The sequence below is a fragment of the Brachypodium distachyon genome, chromosome 4 (genome assembly GCF_000005505.3).
Source record: "Brachypodium distachyon strain Bd21 chromosome 4, Brachypodium_distachyon_v3.0, whole genome shotgun sequence".
Classification (NCBI taxonomy): domain Eukaryota; kingdom Viridiplantae; phylum Streptophyta; class Magnoliopsida; order Poales; family Poaceae; genus Brachypodium; species Brachypodium distachyon.
The window spans coordinates 11,572,860-11,592,847 of NC_016134.3; the positions used below are offsets into that span (position 1 = coordinate 11,572,860).

General features: G+C 46.0%; 1 long non-coding RNA gene across 1 annotated transcript; it reads right to left on the reverse strand.

Annotated features, from left to right (window-relative positions):
• Window positions 1-13,374: 13,374 nt before the first annotated feature.
• LOC104584465 lies at window positions 13,375-15,927 on the reverse strand. The gene is made up of 2 exons (XR_732173.3): window positions 15,620-15,927; window positions 13,375-13,948 (listed from the first exon to the last, which is right to left on the reverse strand). It is a non-coding gene; the product is annotated as an uncharacterized LOC104584465 (long non-coding RNA).
• Between the last annotated feature and the right edge of the window lie 4,061 nt (window positions 15,928-19,988).

Sequence of the window (19,988 nt, forward strand, 5' to 3'; positions counted from 1 at the left end):
ACGGGGATGGCAATGGCCGCAAGGCTTCTTTTGTTTTCCTCCAAAATTTCATTGGAAACTTGCACAATGACATTCGGTTGATCACCCAAGATCACATTTCACTGCCTCTCCCGCCCGCTTGATTTGTAGCTAGCTACGACTACTGAACTGCCTGCCATGGAAGGGGGATCAGGACATCGTGGTCTCGGATGCAGGGTATGCACGCATGTATATATTTGTACAGAGATCACGCACACTGTATGCAACCATGGATGCATGAGTTTATCTTCAATTCAACCTCCTTTTCGAAAGAAAATAATGAGTTTCTCTTCAAATAAATTACAGAAACAGAAGGGGTTACAAACTGAAAAGAAAGACATGACAATGTGAGGTTGGCGCAAAGGCTTGACACCGCAAGTATATATCAGTTCTAAGCCAGTCGCATAACAAAGTTGTGTTCTATACAGGAAAAGATAAGTGCATACATAAGCGATTTAGTTTGTTTCAACTTCAAGTGGCAATAGAGGCGCCAACTTCCAATTATCATGATAAGCGATTTAGGTCGTTTCAGAAAAATGCATAAAATATTTCTAGACAATACGAAACTAGAGACATTTGAAACCGTACGTAATACTATCGGGAAACCATAGCAAGGAAGAGATGCAAACACCAAAATAACTAGTCCTTTTGCTCGTCATTTCAAATGGATTTCTTGGACTTTTCTGGTCAGTGCAACGTCGTTATCTCTTGCCCATGGTCTGATCAAATAAAAAGCACACAGCTTTGGGAATAACGACGAGCAGCTAGCTGATACATCTAGTTCTTTAGCGCGATGCTCGTGACCAGCACGGGCCGTACACTTGAGCCACATCTTGGAAAGTTGTCCTGTGAAGCTTTTTTTACTCTGAATTCTCCGGCTTCGTGACACCATGAAGGTCGCTTGTGTTTAATAGAAAGGTTTTCCACCTGCATTTCTACCTCGCAGCGGTACTTGGTTCCAGTAGATATCTTTGTTTTCCTCCAAAGTCCTGTCAGCACCTAACATAATTTCAATCTGATCAATCTTGTTATGACTGGTTGGTTAATGGAACTGTGAAAAAGGGATATTTTAGGCACTGTGATTGCTCAGAGAAGTGTGGTTGTGTATTCGGAGAGTTATATATGTGGACAGATCGATCACACGATGCTATCATGCTGATCAGACCTCCACATAAGATGTGTGTGCGCGCGGTTCATCTTCAGATGTGTTTAGAAGGTGAAAAGGAAAGCATGACACTGTGTCACAGTCACACTTGTTTCACGCAGCAAGCCCGGGGAATCTCCTTCATTTCCATCACTTGCAAGTGCAGTTTGGGCCACACTCACCCTGGTATATCTCTTATGTATGTTCACTAGCAAGGATTTCCAACATTGATCAAGGAGCAAAACAGGGGCGGCCGAGGCCAAAAAGGCCAAGGCATAAGACTTGCCAGGTGTTTCGCACTGGCTAAAGCCCAACCACTTCCCTCGTCTTTGATCCGCTGGAGGAGCACCATGGGCGGGGTAGAAACGCTGTTGAAAACATCGACGCGCGGTTACTTCCTCAAACACGTCCCTCATCTCTGTGATGCGGCCGCCGCATCCGCCTTCTTTGCGCCGAGGAGCTCCAACACATCTCTGCACGTGGAAGCCGTGGAAGCAGTGTGTTTCCTTTTGATCACTCAGAAACCGGAGCTGGAGAGATCTTACGTAAAACCAGATTACGATGTGACAAAAGCAAAAACAAATTTTATTGTTTCCAAAAAGAAGCAAAACAAGTCAAGAAGAGAAGACATGGATGAATGCGCTAAGCCGGGTCGAGTATAAAGCTTTGACTCGTTTCTGCGGCAAATATGGCTGAATCTTCCACTTTCGACATTACATCTAACATCCAACAAGTTGAATTCCTGTCGGCCGTCCCTGTTTTGCCATCACCTGAATCTGTGTGGTCACGAATAAGGCTATAACTGTTCAATTAAATCTGCTATCTATCTACTGGATGAGTAAAATCTAAAACCAACTAAGCCTTCTATTCCTCTCACATTCCGCACTTCACTGTTAGTTGCTCCTTGGGCCTCAGCATGGCCTAAGCCACTCGCTGGAATGGAAAACTTGTAAGGGATCGCCATTATCTAGAGCTGGCAGAGTAGGATGAGCTGAGAACATGCGCATGTCTATACCCACACTGATAACAAAGGATGACATTAGACATGCAGCAACCAAGGGCCGCACACACGATGGTTACTTTGTTTTCCTCCAAAATTTCACCTGGAACCTAACAGGATGACAATTTGAGCTGATATTCTAAGAGCATCATTTCCATTGCCACTACCACTTGTTTCTACCTAGTACTGAACTGTCATGATCGAAAGGGAGATCAAGACAGTGTTATCTCTCAGGGAGTGTATGCACGTATATATATTTGCACAGAGATCATGCAACATATTATGTAGAGATCACACACTGTACGCGTGAGTTTCTCTTCAAATAAATTTCAGAAACAGAAGGGTTTGGAAGCTGAAAAGAAAGGCATGACAATGCTGTGTCCCATATAGGAAAATATAAGTCTATACATACATAATAATGTTTTCCCTGCACAACAAAAATGACCAACAACTACCGGTTAAATATTGAAGTGTGGCAATAAGTACCTATTTCTACATGTAACACTTCAACTCACATGGAAAAATTTCATGCAAGCGGTCTCCATCAACTTTCTGATATCAATTAATTAGCACAAATTTGTGATGTTATTTGACAGTTTCCATTGAGAACCACATATATTTGAGACCTACAAGAATTTTGAGAAAGCAAAACCGAAAAAGGATTCCAATTCTTTCAGATACAAGTTTTACAATGGTTGGCGATCCTAGAACCGTCCAACCTAATTGATTCGATGGTGGAAAAATAAGAAATACTTGAAAATACTAAAACAAAAGTACTAAAAAGTATCCTCTCTGAACCCACCCGTCAGAAATTCTCCACCGAACCTCTTCCTCCTCTGGTTTCCTCACCGTTCTCCCCTCCTTCCCCGACCCTCCCCGACCCCCTCCCATCCACGTACCCTGCGCGCCCCCGACGCCTGCCGCGCCACCGCCGCCCACCTCGCGCCGCCGCCGCCCCTCCTCTTCTCCCCTCGCGCCGCCGATGCCTCCTCCCCTCCGCCCGCCGCGCCGCCGCCGCCTCGTGCTCCCCTCCTCCCCTCCGCCCTGGCCGCCGCCGCCGCCCGAGCAGAAGGAGGCGCCCGAGGCCTCCTCCTCGCGCCGCCCACCTCGTGCTCCCCCAAGCGTCGGCCTCCTCCTCGTCCTGGACGCTGCCACCGCCAAGCGCCGGCCGCCGGCCTCCTCCTCCTCTTGGCCGCTGCAGCCCCCAAGCGACCCACGAGGCGCCCTCAAGGAACCAGTGCTAGAGGCGGTCAGTCCAATTCTCCAGTGCAGGCGGGTTGGGAGCAGCGGGAAAGACCGGTGGTTGCAGCGCAAATTCTCCAATTCTCCAGTACACAAATTTGTACACGAAGTTCCTTGTTGTAGAAAAACAAAGGCACTTCGTGTACAAATGTGTGAATGAGCAAAAGCATGTTGCACTTATTGCTACATTGTCTCTGCACTGGACAGTGTAGTACAGTACTTTGAATTAGAACAAACACCTGCATAATTTGCTTGGTCATCCTCATCAGCATTCTCTCTGGATTTCCTTGTTCCACGTGTCGCTGTTTTATTGTTTGCTCCAGAACACTCACATGTGGGTCCATGTTTCAGTCAATAATGTATCCAGTAGATCACAAGATATATTGACATTATACTGCTAGATACTACTCCTTCCATCCGTACATACGAGGCGTCTTTTCCAAATCCCCCTGTCCATCTATATGAGGCGGGCTTGATTCCATTCAGCCGAATGGGTGCAGCAGCTAAAGTATTAAATAACAACAGCCCAAGTGAGCAATGTTGCATGCTATAGTCCAAGCGAGTAAAAGCGAGGGGCCTGGACCCATGAAAGGACACATAGAAATGAAGCTACGCATCGGCCCGCGGAAAGATTTCAGCATCTTGGTATGTGTGAGAAAACAAACACGCCTCATATACATGGACGGAGGGAGTAGTTAACAACAATAACAAGACTAAAGTATTAAAACTCCTGGAACATCTTGTATCTTTTATGATTTGTCAGATATGAACACTATAGTCCAAGATATATTGACATTACTAGTGAAGCGTCCATGCGTTGCAACGAAGAGATAATCATCCTATCATTTAAAAAGTATGATGAAAGGATCATTGTGTAGAGAACAACAAAATAGCCATTTACAAAATTTCATCTACTTCTACCCTCGTCATGTAAGCTGCATAATTCATCTTCCTCCATTTCCTGTCTTCTCTCTTCATGTGCTTTTCACGCGAACCTTCACGACTGCAGACAAATTTCCTCAAAATTTTCTCCTCGTTGGCTTCATCCCACTCAACATAGCTTATCCGCACACTAAAACCTTTCTCAAGAGCATAACTGTTATAGAACTCGAAACCATCATCCTCGTTACCAAACGTCCTCTCGACGATGTCAAGGTACTCATCAATGGACTCATCAACCATGTCTTTTAATCACATACAAATCAAGATTATGTCACGAAAGCGAACCAAAACATGTAAATCATGGGCCTAACAGAAGAAGGGAACATCCACTGCTGAAATACAATACACATACACTTGCATCATCGTTAAACAGGAACTCTAAAACGGCACTATAGCATTGGAATTATGGAATTTCAATGGATTGAGTTCATCAAGATCATGAAATTAACGTAATAAGCGATCTTTAAAAAGATTCAGTCATGCCAGAAACCTCAGTGTGCATGAAAAAAGGGTGACTTTTTGGACTTTAATTTTACACGAAAAAATAAAAAATAATAAAAGTTACCTCGGCAGCGGCCAGGGCGGCGTGAGGCGAGGCTCGACGAGGGCGGGGCCGCCGGATCCGGCCGGGGGGGAGGTGGGCAGCGACGCGGGCGGAGCACGGGGCGGCCGCCCAAGGGGAGCACGCGGCGGTGGCGGCACCGGCGGAACGCGCGGCGGGGGGAAGGGAGGCGGCGGCGGCGCGAGGGAGCAGGTGGGAGGCGGCGCCGGCCAGAGGGGACGAGGCGGCGCCGGCGCGAGGTGAGGGGGGCGAGCGGGCGAGTAGCTCGGGGAAGGAGACGCGTGCGAGTTAGCGGGGAACGGGTTCAGATCTTAGAACAATCCAAAAATCAACGGTCCTAATTAATTCTCGCGAGAGTACTGAGAAATACTGAAAAGTACTCGCCAATCATCGTAAAAAAGCTCTCTTTCAAAACTGGAAAATCTACCATCTAAATTTATTCACCACAACTATTGAAGCGACGGCATGCCTTTCAAAATATAGAAGGCATGAAAACTTGAGATAGTTAGGTATGGTACCGGACTGCCCGTGCCTAGTCTCATGGCATTTTTATGTTCTAGACATGAAAAAAAAATAACTGCATACCGATGGTTTTCTCCAAGAACAAAGAAGAACATTAAGTATATATTGTTTGAATCAAAGAAAGTATTCTAATTTTTTTCATCATAAAAAATTATGAACCTCCAAAAATAAGCAATATTATGCACAAAAAAGTCTTCACAGTCTGCACACCAGCACATTTGCAATTTACAGGAGAAGTGAACAGAATTTCACCACGGACAGAGTTGACCTTGGTCATACTCTTACTGATGCTCCTGGGATCCTGCCAATTCCCACCGCTTAGGCCAATCCCTTGCCCCTCCTAATACTCATCATGGTTATTGGCATCCTGCCAACCATGCTCGCGGGTGCAACCGTCGGCTCAAAGATTGAGCGGGGGTAACCGATGCCTTCTACAAGCATGCGGCACACGACGCCCCTGACCACCACAGTACACAAGCGGTCATCCATTAACTTCGATCATGAAGCTCTTTTGCTACAAATCTGCCCATTCTTTTGCAAGCCAGGACTTCCTCAAACATTACTATCTCACGTAAATGGCCGGTGATGATACAAAATTTTGTTTTTCTCCAAAATCTCATCAAAGCCTTAAGATGTACAAGATCATTTCGCAGCCTCCTGCCTTTTTAATTTGCTTTCTTTTGGATGATAACCTCTCATGAAAGAAGGAAACATATTATTAGACACAGTACTGGAACCTCTCGTTCTCGTAGCTCATCAAAGTGTATGCATGCATATATATTGGCAAAGAGGCTGCGCAGAGACCATGCAGGATCATGCATAATGCATGTTGACACCCTCACATCGTACGCGCAAAGATATCATCTTCAAAAGGGTTTACAAGTGAAACGAAAAACATGAGATAGGCACCGGTGGTTTCTTAAAACATGAGATAGGCACGGGTGGCCTCTCCATCGGTTGATGCAATGTGTTCAAATTACCTAGAGAAACATGTAAAATGTGTGCGTACATCCATGGAATAGCTGAAATTGTGTATAGAATTGATGGGTCTGAACTTTCTAAGAGCAGACAACCTTATCGTTAACAAATCATTTGGCCAAACATATTCCATTGACATTGCAGATCTTCAATAACGCCAACTGCTAGTTTCCAGCATAGAGAGCTACATCGACATGCAGACCTTTTTTTTTTGAGGGGAAACATGCAGACATATGAAAATCTTCATGGACCAAGCACATTCTAGAGATTTTGAACTTAACGATCCATGAGAGCCAGGAATTTCAATTTATTTCTCACCGGGCCGGTTAATTTTTCGAGAAATTTGACAAAATGCCATGCCTTTCTTTGGTCTTTGTTCCAAACGCACGCATTTCCTTTTGTTAGACAAAATGACACATTTTTCTTTGGTATTTTAACAAAATAGCATTTTCTGTTTTTTAATCACGTTTTCCACCGTGGCCCACATGGCAGATATTTTTTAGGACGAAATTTTCCTTGCTCCTTCAGTGGTGAACTGCTGATCGAGCCGATGGACCGTCTCATACCTAAGATCGATACAAACAGAGACTTCGTCACCGCTACCTTGTTCTTTTCCGCCGCTGCCGCTCACGTACTCCCCATCCACCGTGACCGCGTGACGCTATCCGCGACCGCGTCGTCGGACCAGCCGCCGCCGCCGCCGCGCTCTATAGTAGGCCATGGCAAACAATCAGCAGCAACAACCTACAGCGCTGCTACATGCTACAGCAGATAGCGGAGCAGATTGATCTACATGCTACATCGCTAGTTCCAATGGGGGTTTGAGAAGATGGATCGATCAATCAGGAAATGAGATCGATCAAGTACAAAATGGGCACGCGCAATTCATCGTGAAAAATCTCACATGTGGGCCATGATGGAAAAGTGATTAAAAAAACAGAAAATGCTATCTTGTCAAAGTTTCAAAGAAAAATGTGTCATTTTGTCTAACAAAAGGAAAGGTGTGCATTTGGGGCAAAGACCAAAGAAAGGTGTGGCATTTTGTCAAATTTCTCTTTTTTTTCATGCTTCTCAGGTTGTAAGTATGGGCCGGATAGGTGTTGCTGGGCTTCTTGATCCTCTTGGTACGCCCTGCCCCTCCCTTGTGCGCTTGGCCCGCTTTCTCTTCTTCCTCCTGGCCAGCCGTCCCACTCGCACCTGCCGCTGCCTTCTCTGCTGCTGCTGGTGCTTTCTGCTACTTCTTCTCCCTCGCCGCAGCAGCCGCCCCACTCGCCGCCGCCTTCCTCTCCCTCGTTCCAGGCTCCACCGCCGAACCCAGCAGATCGGCGACCCGACAAAAGCGGCGGTCGGCGGCGGCGGCGGCGGCAGCGACCGTGGGAGGCGTCGCGAACTGGACCGCGGGCCTGGCGGGTCCCGCCGGGGTGGCCGGTGCCGCAGCCGCCGCCACGGGAGCCTTCTTCTTCCTCTCCTTCTGCTGCTTCCCTTCCGGCTCGATGACATTGGACGAGGCCGAGGAGTACGAGGTCTGCAGGTCCATGGCCGCCTCCGCCTCCTTGGCGCCCAGGAGCTCCATTGCATGGCGCCTCTCAGCTTCCGCCGCCTCTAGCTGCTCCTCCATGGCGGCCACGCGCACCTGCAGCAGCGATGCCTCCTCCTCCGCCTCCTCCTCGGCGGACGACTCTTCCACGCCGGTTACGGCGGAGAGCTCGCCGTCAACGCTGGTTGTTGGATTGTGATCCAAATTCGAGGGCCGGAAGTTCCGGCCCAACTTCCGGCCGAACTTCTGGTTGTTCTCTATTACTTTTCGGGAAAATGCGGAACTTGCTGTGGAACTTCCGGATATTCAAGAATTAGCCGAATTTCCGGCCTCCAGAACTTTCAGTGTGCTCGTTACGGATCTGACTTGTCCTAATGCTCCTATTATATATACGTCTTGTAAGCCGCCGTTTTGGGACGAGTTGAGTTCGTGAAATCTTCCTGACATTGTAAACAATTCCATATAGTGAAGTTTCGCTGGCTGGCGCCCGTGGTTTTTCTCTCTCGTTGTTTGAGAGGGTTTTCCACGTTAAATCCGTGTGTCCTTGTGCTGTGATTTTTTCTTTGTTGTTCGTTCTTGCTTGTCGCGTTCATAACAAGTGGTAACAGAGCCCCAGGTTCCGCATAGGGTTTGCGACATGTCTACCTTGAAGTTCGATCTGCCGCAAGTGAAGATGCGGGTGATTCTCGCCCAAACTTCAGATCTGAATGAAGCGTTTTATTCCTTTGGCAAGAAGGATGCAAAGAAGTGGACTGCTGAAGAGAAACGCAAAGATCGTAAGGCTTTGTCTTTGATTCAACTTCATCTGTCCAATAATATTTTGCAGGAAGTGTTGGATGAGAAATCCGCAGCAGTCCTATGGCTGAAACTGGAATCGATCTGCATGTCTAAAGATCTAACCAGTAAGATGCATGTAAAGATGAAGTTGTTCACCCATAAGCTGCAAGAAGGTGGATCAGTAATATCTCATATAACTCTTTTTTGAGAGATAGTTTCTGACTTGCAAGCTTTGGAGGTTAAGTATGATGACGAGGATTTAGCCATCTTACTCTTATGCTCGTTGCCTAGTTACTATACAAATTTCCGCGATTCCGTTCTTTATAGACTTGACTTTCTAACCCTTAATGAGGTTTTAGAAGCACTTAGACAGACAGAAAAGATGAAATCTATGATGCAGATCGATGGGTCATCGTCAAAGGCAAAAGCTCTGCAGGTTCGTGGAAGGATCGAGCAAAGGAACAACAACTGTGGCTACCGAGACAAGAGCCGGGATGGAAAAGCTCGTTCAAAGTCACGTGGAAAAGATAAGTTCTGCAGATATTGTAAGAAAAATAATCATGTCATTGAAGATTGTTATAAACTGCAGAACAAGGAGAAAAGGAACGGTACTTATAAACCGAAAGACAAGTCCGATGGTAATGGTAAGGCCACTGTCGTTTCTACCGACAGCTCTAAGGGTGAATGCCTCGCTGTTCTTGCTGCTTGTACTTCCCGTGATGATGAATGGATTCTTGATACAGCATGTTCCTTTCATATTTGTTGTAACAAGCATTGGTTCAGTTCTTATGAGTCTGTGCAGACTGGAGATTTTGTGCGTGTGGGCAATGACAATCCTTCTCATATTGTTGGCGTTGGGTCCGTTCAGATCAAGACCCATGATGGCATGACACGCACGTTGAAAGAGGTGAAGCACATACCAAGCATGGCCAGAAATTTGATCTCACTTAGTACCATGGATTGTGACGGGTACAAGTACGCCGGAGGGCGTAGACTTTTAAAACTATCTAGAGGTTCTTTCATTCACATGATAGGTGATATGAATTCTGCCAAATTATATGTTCTTAGAGGTAGCACTTTGCTTGGTTTTGCTGCTGCCGTTACACCTAATGATTCTGATGATTGTGCTAAAACGAATCTGTGCATATGCGTCTTGGGCATATGAGTGAACATGGAATGGCAGAGTTGGTCAAGAGAGAGTTGATCGATGGCTGCAACTTGAGTAAGCTTCAGTTTTGTGAGCACTGCATTTATGGTAAGCACAAAAGGGTTAAGTTCATTTCTTCCGTTCATACCACCAAAGGCATATTAGATTATGTGTATGCTGATGTTTGGGGACCCTCCCGTAAGACTTCTATTGGTGATGCTAATTACATGCTTATCATTATTGATGATTACTCAAGAAAAGTTGGCCTTATTTTCTAAAAAACAAATCTGATGTTTTTGGTGCGTTCAAGAAGTGGAAAGGTATCATAGAAAAGCAAACTGAAAGGAAGGTAAAAAATTTGCGTACTGATAATGGTGGTGAATTTGTTTCTGATGAGTTTGAGGAGTTTTGCAGCAACGATGGTGTTGTTAGGCTTACAAGGTTGCCCGTACTCCACAGCAAAATGGAGCGCATGAACAGAACCATCATATCGAGGGCCCGTTGCATGCTGTCCAATGCAGGTTTGGGCAGGCATTTTTGGGCTAAGGCAGCTTTCACCGCATGCTGCCTCATAAACAGGTCACCTTTTATTCCACTTGACAAGAAAACTCCCATTGAGGTATGGTCTAGTAAACCTGCTGATTATTCACAGTTGAAAGTTTTCGGTTGCACCGCTTATGCTCATGTTGATAATGGAAAGTTAGAGTCTAGAGTTGTTAAGTGCATTTTTCTTGGCTATGGTTCTGGAGTTAAAGCTTTCAGGTTGTGGAATCCTAAAGCTAAAAAGATTTTGCTGAGCAGGAATGTTGTCTTTAATGAAAAGATTATGTATCATGATACTTTGTCCACTGATGCCTCTCGCATTGAAGAGGAGAGACTAAGAGTGCAGGTGGAGCGCGTTGATGAAATTGTTGACAACGATGATGCTCAAGTTGATCATGGTAATGATGATGGGAACAATCATGACAATAATGATGATATTGTTCCACCCTCACCGCCTGTTTTGCAGCAACCCACACGGTCTATTGCAGCTGACCATCCAAAGAGGAATAAAGGTCATCACCCACGTTTAATTGAAGAGTGTGATCTTGTTTATTATGCTTTGAGTTGTGCAGAACAGGTGGAGCATGATAGTGAACCGACCATATATAATGAAACTATTGTTTCCGGCGACCGTGTGAAGTGGTTGTCTGCCATGCAAGAGAAGATGCAATCTTTTGAGAAGAATGGTACATGGGATGTTGTGCCCTTGCCTAAACAAAAGAAGGCCATTCACTGCCAGTGGATTTTCAAGAGAAAGGAGGGTTTATCTTCTAATGAGCCTAGGAGGTTTAAGGCAAGGTTAGTGGCAAAATGTTTCAGTCAAATATCAGGTATTGATTACAATGATGTGTTCTCTCCGGTGGTAAAACATAGTTCCATCCGTACTTTCTTTGATATTGTTGCTATGCATGATCTTGAGTTTGAGAAGTTAGATGTGAAGATTGCATTTTTGCATGGAGAGCTTGAGGAGGAAATATACATGGACCAACCTGAAGGGTTCATAGTTCCTGGTAAAGAGGAGTTTGTGTGTAAGTTGAAGAAGTCTCTCTATGGTTTGAAGCAATCTCCTAGACAGTGGTATAAAAGTTTTGATTCATTTATGATCTCACGTGGTTTTAGTAGATCTCAGTATGACAGTTGTGTCTACATTAAATTTGTTGGTGGATCACCTACATACTTGTTGTTATATGTTGATGATATTTTAATTACTACCAAGAGCATGAAAGTAATCAGTACTTTGAAGGCACAACTAAGAAAATCCTAAGTATGGAAATTAAAAGGGACAGAAAAACTAGGTTGCTATTTCTTAGTCAGCAAAGTTACATTGAGAAAGTACTTCACCGTTTTAATATGCATGATGCAAAGTGTGTTAGTACTCCTATTGCTTATCATTTCAAGTTGCCAGCGTTGCAATGTCCTATTTCTGATGAAGATATTGAGTACATGTCACGAGTTTCCTATTCTAGTGCTTTTGGTTCCTTGATGTATGCCATGGTTTGTTCACGTCCTGACTTATCATATGCTATGAGTTTGGTCAGTCGTTACATGGGTAATCCCGGTAAAGAACATTGGAAAGCTGTTCAGTAGATTTTCAGTTACCTCCGTGGCACATCCAATGCTTGCTTGAAGTTTGGCAAGACTGATGAGGGACTCGCTGGCTTTGTGAATTCAGATTTTGCTGCCGACTTGGATAAGAGGAGATTCCTCACAGGTTATGTGTTCACGGTAGGTGGATGTGCTGTGAGTTGGAAGGCAACATTGTAACCAGTTGTTGCTCAATTTACAACCGAAGGAGAATATATGGCTATTACTGAAACTTGCAAAGAATCTGTTTGGTTGAAGGGTTTATATTTTAAACTTTGTCAAAATGTTTCTTGCATTAACCTGTTTTGTGACAGTCAAAGTGCTATTTACCTTAGTAAGCTTAATCAGATGCTTCATGAGAGAACCAAGCACATTGATGTCAAGTACCATTTTGTTCGCGACGTTGTTGCATAAGGTAAATTGAAGGTCTGCAAGATCAGCACTCATGATAATCTTGCTGATATGATGAAAAACCATGTTCTTATTGCTAAGTTTGAGCACTATGCTCAAACTTAGTTGGTATAACTATTTAGCCCCTAGTGGCTGTTGGCGCCAAAAGTGTTTTTTTTTGTTGATTCAGGAGTTGTTGTTGTTCATGCTACAAGGAGGAATTTGCTATAAGGAAGAATCTGTCTTAAGGTAGAGTTATTTGGATTTTGATCCAAATTCCAGGACCGGAAGTTCCGGCCCAACTTCCGGCCAAACCTCCGGTTGCTCTCTGTTACTTTTCGAGAAAATGCGGAACTTGCTGCGAAACTTCCGGATATTCAAGAATTAGCCGAATTTCCGGTCTCCAACCGAAACTTCTGGTGTGCCCGTTACGGAGCTGACTTGCCCTAATGCTCCTGCTATATATATACGTCTTGTAAGCCGCCGTTTTACGACGAGTTGAGTTCGTGAAATCTACCTAGCGTTGTAAACACTTCCATATAGTGAAGTTTTGCTGGCTGGCGTCCTTGGTTTTTCTCTCTCTTTGTTTGAAAGGATTTTCCACGTTAAATCCGTGTGTCCTTGTGCTGTGATTTCTTCTTCATTCTTTGTTCTTGCTTGTCGCATTCATAACATTGGTGGCCTTCTTCTCCTGGTCTCCACATTGGTCCCGCACCGATTCCCCCTGACCCCCTGTCGGGGCGCCAACCCAGATAATTGCCAAGCAATCATCTCTCGTGAATGCATAAGAATTGCAGATCGAAAAAGAACATCGCACGAACTCTTGCCGAACTCTTCACAGGCCCCATGGATCTGCAGCAGGCAATTGCCATCCCTAAAATCCTGCACGTGCTTCTCCCAAAAAAACAAGCACAAAAATCACTGGGACACACCAGAATTGAGATCTGACCAAGAAATTCAGCGTCAATGCTGTAGCTTGGCAAGAAAATTAATGAGGCAATGCAACACAAGAACACAATGACTTAGGTCAGTTTTACAGAAGTTGCTCCTAGGGTACACATAATTTTGCATGTTCTCCAATCCATGGAACACACCAGAATTCAAATCAGGCCAGGAAATTAAGTGGGCATGCTATAGCTAGGCAATAAATTAATCAGGCAACACAAGAACAAATGTGGAGTAGGTCAGTTTAACACGAGTTGCTCCTAGGGGACACACACACAGAATTGTGCATGTTTTCCAATCCCTACTGGTAAGGAAAGTAAGTGTTGCTTCCTGGTTCATCTCATAAGTGACTTTCCTCCACTTGTTTGGCAAATCAAAAACCCTCTGTACACTTTCTGCATCAACTGGGATGCTACCCCTCCCTGATATAACAAGTTCTGATGTTTCTAGGTTGTAACACCTCATTAGCCACTTGCTAAAATTCTTTGGACATTGATTGAACCTTGACATTCAATAACCCTCTAAATTGCTTCCCCTTGATCATTGTCACCTGATCTGGCGGAAAAAATTTGGTTGATTTTGAAGAACCTAGCCGGTGATGCTCTATTTCTTCCAACCTTGATGTTGCAAAAAGAAAAGAAAGGTATAGAAAATCAGTAAACAATCAGGTTCTGGGCAGCTATATCAACTACCATGAACCTATTCAATCAATTATATAGCTTCTCAAGACCTGTGTTAGAAAATCAACTATAACAGCAACAAAAGCAAACTATGTAGGACAAAAAAAGCAACTATATTATTGACACAGTATCAAGGGAATTTTAAAAAGCAACTATATGGCCTAATATGAACCCCTCTATCAAGCAAATATATAGCTATTGGAAAAGCAAGCATATCAGTAAACAAAAGCAAAGTATATAGCAAAATATATAGCCAAAGTATATCAGTCCGGCCAATGAGGCTGAGGTTGCACACCCCACAATAGCCAAGGGATGTGAAAGGGGCTTCTTGATTCCTGTGCGATCGTTGCAATGCAAAAACTTCTTGGAGTAGCATCGATCGTCATCAAAGCCAGTCAGTCCCTCGCAAAAAAAAAAAAAGACGGTCACCCGTTCAAACTTCAGAGCATGTTTCTCCCATCACAGAAGAGGAGATTTGTTTTCATCTCTTTCGTCCATTTTTCCTTCCATCAAGGCGTCACTAAACAGAGCTGCATTTCCTTCTAGCAACAGGGAACACATCAGCTAGTACAATCTGCATCGGAGCATTCCAATGCATCCAACTGAAGGAAATAGCAGCTGACTGAAAACTCAAGACTTGAGCTTAAATTCAGAATGAACAATATTTACACAAGAGAGATACAAATGCAGAGAGCTATGAAGTGCACACGGATCGTGCAGTAGAGGAGGTAAACACTAAAATTTTCACTTCATGATTCAAACAGTACCTATACTTAACACCAACCATTTGCCAGTCCAGAACGAGGCGATCTTGCCCATTGCCGATCGTAACACAAGTACGAGCTGCCAGAAACCTGTTTGCTGTCCATGTTGTCGCGAGGAATAGGCGATCCACTAGGGGGGAAATGGGCGTTGCGGGAGGCCCAAAACCTCCGGCAAAGGCTTTGCCGGCGGCTTTCTGTCGGGGCCTCCGACAAAGGCCATAGGTACCAAGACCTGCCGATAAAGGTTTTTTTGTCTGAGGCTTTTTCATGGGCCCTTCGGCAAAGCCTTTGCCGGAGACATTTTTGGAGTCCTCGGCAAAGAAAAGTAGCCAACGGTATGAAACGGCAGAGGATGACTTTGCCGGAGGCCAACCTTCGGCAAAGAAATTCCACATGAAAATAAAAATAGCAGCCGAGAAATTTGTTTGCCGTCAACTGCAGCCCTCGGTAAAGAAAATAAAATATATGTAAAAAAAAGCAACGCTGCCGGCCGGCGCTGCTGCTGCTGCTTGCTGGCCGCCGGCCACCCAGCCACTGCTGCTGCTGCTTGCGCTTGCGCACACCGTCGCCTGCTGCTCGCGTGCGCCGTCCGCTGCTACTGCTCGCGAGGGCTGCTTGCTGGCCGCCGCCCCTGCTGCTGCTCTTGCTTGCGCTTGCGCACACGGGCCGCTGGAACTGCTGCTTGCTGGCCGCCGGCCAACCGGCCACTGCTGCTGCTGCTTGCGCACGCCGTCGCCTGCTGCCCGTGCGCCGTCCGCTGCTGCTGCTCGCGCGCACCGGCCGCTGCCGCTCGCTGGAGGGAGAAGGGAGAGAAAGAGAGAGGAGGAAGAAGGGAGAGACGCACAGGAGGGCCGGCCCCCGCCGCTCGCTGCCTGCCGACGCCTCGCACGCCGCTGCTCCTCACCAGTTGCCCCGCTGCCTCTGCTCGTCCTCGTTGCTGCTGCAGGCTGCCGCTGCTACGTACTCCTCCCGCCGCCGGTGCTGCTGCAGGTCACAGCCGCAGCTTCTCGCAGAAGAGAGAGAGGAGGGAGAGTGGAGAGCAGAAGCAGGAGGGCAGAGGATCTTCGGCCTCAGTCGCCAGCCGGCCACAGGAGAGAGGAGCCGATGGAGGGAGAGAGATAAGAGAGACGATGTGTGGCTGGGAGAAGAGACAGAGAGACGATATGTGCTTTCAGATGAACAGTTAGGAGCATGCCACGTCACCGATCCGAGGCGCGGTCACACGGATCGGTGACGTGGCAAACAGTCTTTGCCGGAGGCTAGGCCGCCGCAAAGATAATATAAGTCTTTGCCGAAGGCCTAGCCTCCGACAAAGAATTTTTTTCTTTCTTTTTTTTTTGCATGTACACATTTGATGAGGTTTGTCCCATTTTAATTATGTGTATTGACCTGAAATTTTTACCTTGACCTTATATACCCATAATATGACTCCATGCCAAAAATTGCTAATCTTTGACAACGTTTTAGTATTATTGAATATTTTCTATAAAACGGCTCTAAAAAGTGATAAATAATTATTTGTACATAAAAGTTGGTGATTTTCATTCACATTACTCAGCATTAGTAGAAAATGAAACTGCAGTAAACAAATCAACTCAAAAAGTGAAAACATTATAGCAAAACTTGGTTCAAAACTCAAATTGGACGTTTGAGAGCTAAGTTGGGTAACTTATACGAAAATGTTACAATTTGTGAAGCACGTATCATTTTGATTTTGCGTATAGACCTGTAGTTTTTATGCTAAGTTTATGTACCCATAAAATGACACCAAACCAAAATTTGTTCTTTTTTGACAATGTTTTAGTATTATTTGATTATTTTTTCTATTAAACGGATCTAGAAAATGATAAGTAATTATTTGTACATAAAATATGGTGATTTTAATTCATACTAGTAATCATTAATGACAAATGAAACTATAGTAAAAGTTTCAACTCAAGAATGGATCAAATTAATCCAACACGTGGTTCGGGATTCAAATTTGGAGGTTCACTCTCGAGATCGTGCATTTTGTGAAGTATGTAGCATTTTTTTTTGTGTATTGACTTGTAATTTTTATCCCAGTGTTATATACCTATAACTTGGTACCATGCCAAAAATTGTGATTTTTGTGACAAAGTTTTAATATTATTTTCTTTTTTCATATTAAACGGCTCTAGAAAATGATAATTAATTATTTTTACATAAATAATTATGAATTTAGTTCACATTACTCATCATCAATGTCAAATGGAATTACAGTAAAAATTTGAACTCAAAATGAGGTGGTTTACATCATAATGTGAAATAAGAGAGAAATGGGAAAGGAAAGAAAAAATACGAAAAAACATCATTGTCGTAGGCCTGCCCGCCGGCAAAGGCCGGTCCCATTTTCTCGCTGTTACCGCAGCGGCAAGTCCACGTGGTCACCTTCTTTGCCGGAGACCATTTTTATTCTTTGTCGGAAGCTTTTTGTATTCTTTGCCGTAGGCCTTTTTATTGCCGGAGGCCCAAAAAATTGCTGCCGGCAAAGTCAGGTTTTCCCGTAGTGATCCTTTCCAAGGCCTGTCTCTAAAGTCCCACTAGAACCATAACGAGGCCGTCCTGCTTCATGTCATGTTCAACTTAATTTGGGGCTCTCAACTTAACTTGCAAAGTTTTTCCCCAGGCATCAAAACGGCAATGCAATGTAATTTATTTACTTATTTCCTCGTTCAAGGAGTGCAGCCTGATCCAACTAAGGTGAAAACAAAATTTGTTTAGGTACTTCAGTTTTTTTTTAAAAAAACTTTGTATAAGTACTTGGCAATGAATCAGATTTCTTTTGCAAAGATAATCAGGCTAATTTCTGGTACCGACAACTTTTCTTTTGTTAGAGCACCCCAGATAATCTCACCAAAATCCGATGTGGTAGATATATAAAAGCGACCTGATGAACATAATCTCACCAAAATCTTAATGGACCAAACACATTCCTGAGATTTCGAATTACCAATCCATAAGAGCCAGGAATTTCGATTTATTTCTCTAAAGGCCGGTTAGTTTTTCTTGCTTCTCAGGTTATAAGTATGGGCCGGATAGGTGTTACTGGGCCTCTTGATCCTGGTGGAACGCCCTGGCCCTGCCCCTCCCTGCGCTTTGCCCGCTTCGTCTTCCTCCTCCTGGCCTTTCGCCTTGATCGGCGGTGCAGTCGCAGCCACGGCAGACTTCTCCTTCACGGCCTCGCGGCGACCTCGAGCTGCTGCTGCTGGAGCTTTCTTCTGCTGCTGATTTGGCTTCGCGGGTGCAGCCACATCGGCGCTCTTTTTCTTCCCCTCCGTCTCGCCGCCGCCGCTAGGTGAGTAAGAGGAGGACGAGCTCTGCAGGTCCCTGGCCGCGAGCCGCTTCTCGAGCTCGGCGACCCTCAGCGACGCGGCGGCCGCCTCCGCCTCCATGGCGCCCAGTAGCTCCAGTGCGCGGCGATTCGCCACGGCCGCCGCCTCCATCGACTCCTCCATGGCCGCCACGCGCGCCTGCAGCGACGCCGCCGACGCCTGCTCCTCCTCCTCCTCCTTCTTCTTCTGCTTAATCATGGCGCCATTGCCTGCCTCGGTCATCTTCTCCGGCTCCGGCGGCTCCTCCTCCTGCTGCCGCTGGCGCACGTCGTCGCCCGCCTTGATCCGCATGGCGGCGATCTCGGCGACGAGCAGGGCGTTGAGGGCCCTCAGCTTCTCCACTCGCCTTCCTCCTCCTTGGGCTCCGGCGCCGGGATGCCATGGCCGCCGCGGCGCTTACCCATGGCTGCCGCTGCTCTCTCGGTAGCTTGGGTGGGGATGTGAGAACTCTGCACTTCGTTATTAATAGGGGGCCCGGAATGCGGTCAACCGCGGGTCCGCGTCTTGGAAACATGATTAGATGGAGATTAATTAGCTACGGGATGTGGAAGGGCTTCGGCATGAATTCTCGTGCGATGCGAGCCGCGTCCAAAGGAATCCGGTTCGACAGGAAGCTGCATGCACTTGCTGAATTTTTAGTCCATAGAGCAATGAACGGATCAATCTGATTCTCAGCGTTAAACACTATAACTTACCCCAAATGCTTCAAAGTGCTTATGCACTTTCTGCAGTCGTCGGGTGCACATGCGCCGGAGCCGTCCGATGCGGCACGGGCGACGCGATCGTCTCGTTACTGCAGCGCCACTTTTCGGACAGGACTAGACGAACGATTTCGGAGTGGGGTCCAGCTGTCAGCGCTGCTTATCTTCCTCTTTGTTTTCCCCACCCGGCCACCTGTATTTCCCCTCTTCAATTTTCTCCTCCGTGCCGGGCGCCCCCAGTGGTGCTTCCGGCAGCGATTTCGTTCGGCGGCGAGTGGGGCGGCGCTGCGTCGAACTAGGAGCTCCACGCTAGGTGCAGGCGAGTGGGGCGGCGCTGAGTCCGACAGGGGTTTTGGGGATTGCCGAGGAATTCGGAACTGCATGTTGGGGAGTGGGGCGGCACTGCGTCGAACTAGGAGCTATGCTTATCTCTGTGTGTGTTGAGAAGAGATTGGGGGAGTTGAGTATCGCATCGCACTCGACCAGATGGATTGAGCAACTTCGGGGGCGATTTCGGGCATGTTTTTTACCTAGGTCGTAGGTATCGATTGAGAAGAGATTTTTGGGGTGCCGGAGGTGTTTGTTTGAGAAGAGATTTTGCCGGGGACAGTTGCGTGGGTTGAGCATGATTTCGAGCAGCTTCGGGGGAGATTGGGGAAGCAATTTTTCGCAGCTGTGCACGTTTGTTTCGCTGTTGTTGGGTTCTATCTAGGGGTAGGTGTTGATTCCCTCGGTGGCTGGGACCAGCATGAGCCATGGCAGCACGTAGAACACAGAGGAGGTTCTCTGTGCTCCGGTTTTCTCTTCGTTTTGTAAGGGGTTTCCGGTGGTCAAATCATGTGCCAATTTCTGGAGTGGGGACTATTTTTCGGATGTGTTTGCCTAGGCTAGATCCTACTTTTCTCCAAGAGTTTGCCTCCCAAATACACATGCAAGTTCCAGGCAAGTTTCTGCGTCCAATATGAGCTAACTCAGTTCATATTTGTAGAACTGCAGGAGCCTGATTGCCTGAGCTTTCAAGGTTAGATCCTTCTCAAATCCCCCAAATCCATGGATCTAAGCATGTTCCTTGTTGATTTTAGCTCTAGGTTTGGGTATGTGGTCGAGCATGCCTACGCATCCCGCTCTATGGCGCGGCCGCTGAAGTTTCATGGATGTC